The sequence below is a fragment of the Montipora foliosa genome, chromosome 6 (assembly GCF_036669935.1).
Source record: "Montipora foliosa isolate CH-2021 chromosome 6, ASM3666993v2, whole genome shotgun sequence".
NCBI classification, from domain to species: Eukaryota; Metazoa; Cnidaria; class Anthozoa; order Scleractinia; family Acroporidae; genus Montipora; species Montipora foliosa.
In genome coordinates, this window is record NC_090874.1 from 40,063,698 (window position 1) to 40,066,197 (window position 2,500).

The 2,500-nt window shown below is 37.8% G+C and overlaps 1 protein-coding gene across 1 annotated transcript in view; it reads right to left on the minus strand.

Moving 5' to 3' along the window:
• The window catches only part of LOC138007333 (DNA-directed RNA polymerase II subunit RPB2), a 24,855-nt gene that overhangs the window by 19,286 nt on the left and 3,069 nt on the right, over positions 1-2,500 (minus strand). The window lies entirely within an intron of this gene.

Genomic DNA, 2,500 nt, shown 5'->3' on the forward strand with positions numbered 1-2,500 from the left:
CGAAAAACAGTTAGGTAAACAGATTAAAAAGCACTTGTTCACTTGCATTTTAGAGCAAAACAAACAAACAAATCAATAACAATAATCTTCTTATATAAAGCTGTTGCTCTGCTGAACCAACAGCGCTTTACAACAATGAGTGACAAGGTAAAACTAACTAATGTAAAAACGACTCAGAAAACGTACTTATTGACTCTTACAATTCAAAGTAATTTCTAAAAAGGTATGTCTTAAGAGTGGACTTAGAAGATTCTGCAGACTTGCAACATTTTATACTCAATGGGAGGGTATTCCACAGTTTTGGAGCAATAGAGGAGAAAGGTCGCACCCCATAAGTTTTAAGATGGCAGCAGGTTGTACTAGTAGTTCTTTATCAGATGAATGCGATGTCCTTAATGGTCGATAGTGAATTAATACATTTAAAAGCCATCAGTAAAATTTTAAAACGAATATGTTCATGAACAGGCAACAAATGCATATCTCTTAGCACAGGTGTAATATGCTCGTGTTTACATGAGCCTGAATAGGAGTCGGGCTACTGAATTCTGGACATACTGGAGTTTTTGGGCTTGATCCTGCCTAAGACCTGAGAGTAGTATATTATATTGGTCAATCTTGGATGTTACAAATGCCTGGATCAAAGTTTCACGATTTGAGCAATGTCACGTACATGTAGGTGGTAGAAAGCACACTGACATATTATGCTGTTTTGTTATGTCTCAGGGGTTTCAATAGAAGCCGGTTACCGGCGGTATACCGCCGCCTGCTTTGCCTCACACCGCCGGCTAGTTTGCCTTGATTTTCACTAAAAATGCTATCATAAACTTGTCAAACTGCCGCCTTCAATGGGCTATCATGGACGGCTATTTCAGAAGTTATTGAAACCCCTGATGTCTGTTTCATTACGTCCAAAAGATTACAGATAATTGTTATTTCATTTCAGTTGAGAAAAAAAAATCGAGTTTCATTCCTGAACAATGGAAAAACAGATTAAACCACTTTTTAAAAATACACATCTATAAAAATAACGAACGGTTTAGTGCCCAAGGAAAGAATTCGTGGAGTAACTTCTTCCACCAAGTTTGGGCTATTACTGGTATTCTGTTTTGTCATTGTCATTCTCTTTCTCTCTCCTTTCGTTTCTAGTCATAGGTCCTCCAGGCATCATGCAACCTTATCACAGATTCTAGAGATATGCCAAAATTTGCAATAGGCAGAAAAAAGCAGCTCTAAACAAATTTAAACTAAAAACTCGGCTTTAAGTTTATATCCCTCCGATATTTGACTAATTGAATAACTGCGTAGCCACCCATGTTGGCCACAGCTATCATGATATGTCAAACTGGATTGAAACCAGCGAAAAATGCAGAAAGAAAACATTTTCCAAACCATTTTCCACCTGAACAAGAAAAGCGTTGACTGTTAAGAGCTATAATTGACATAGTATGGCCATGTGGCCGCATCTAGCCACAGAAGGTGCACGAAAAATGAAGCATTGTTTGTGTTGAGGTGAGTTAACCTGGGTTGAGGCTGCGATACAATCGAAAACTAGTATCTGAAGAGCGGTCAACTCCAAAAAAGCAGCTGACCTCAATGAGGTCTAAACTTGAGCCTGTGACATGGTCACATGATACTGGTCAGCAGATACCAATTTGACAGGTGTCAATTGACCACAACATGGATGTCCAGTATCAAAGATGTATGCTGTTAACTAGTGCGATACTGGTCACATTGGCATACATGGAGTGGTGGACATAGGAACATACATGTACGTACGAACGGACGATCAATGATGTCATCGCTATAAAACCAAAACTTTTTGCCTCTTCTTAACTATGGTGCTCCAAAGCTCCGTTATTATATTATACAGATCTACAAATTGAATGTACAAAGTACCACATTTTATAAGAAATACATGTAGACAAGGAATATTCTTGGATCTAATCTTAATGTTTCATGTTGTTAATGTGTGATGTATGGTTTGACATACATGTATAAACAGCATTTGCTTGTAATAATCTTTTATAACTTATTTTCCATCTTTGAAAGTTTTCATAATCCTGACGTTAACGTCCTGATTATACTGGAAACATTCCGTTTACAAAGTTTTATGCCTTGCTTGAAATGACATGGTTGAAAAGTGTCGAAAGAGGTGACCAAGCGAATGCAACATGTTGGATTCAGAATTTTGGACTCGAGGGTCTGGAACCAAAATCTGGAATATGGAATATGTTATGATGATGATGTTATGTTATGATGATGATGATGATGATGTTATAACAGAGTTTGCGATGTCTTGCCCTTTGCTTGTACTATAAAACCCCCTGTTTGTGTTGTAGCTTGCTGCAAAGAAAACTCAGCAGATGGGTAAAACAAACAACTAACTACTGCATTTTCCTTCGCACTTATTTATTCAAAAAGGTCTTCGAAAATAGTTGGAAATGGCATTTCCGAGACCCTACATTTCAAAATTTTCTGGAGGAGCATGCCCCCAGACCCC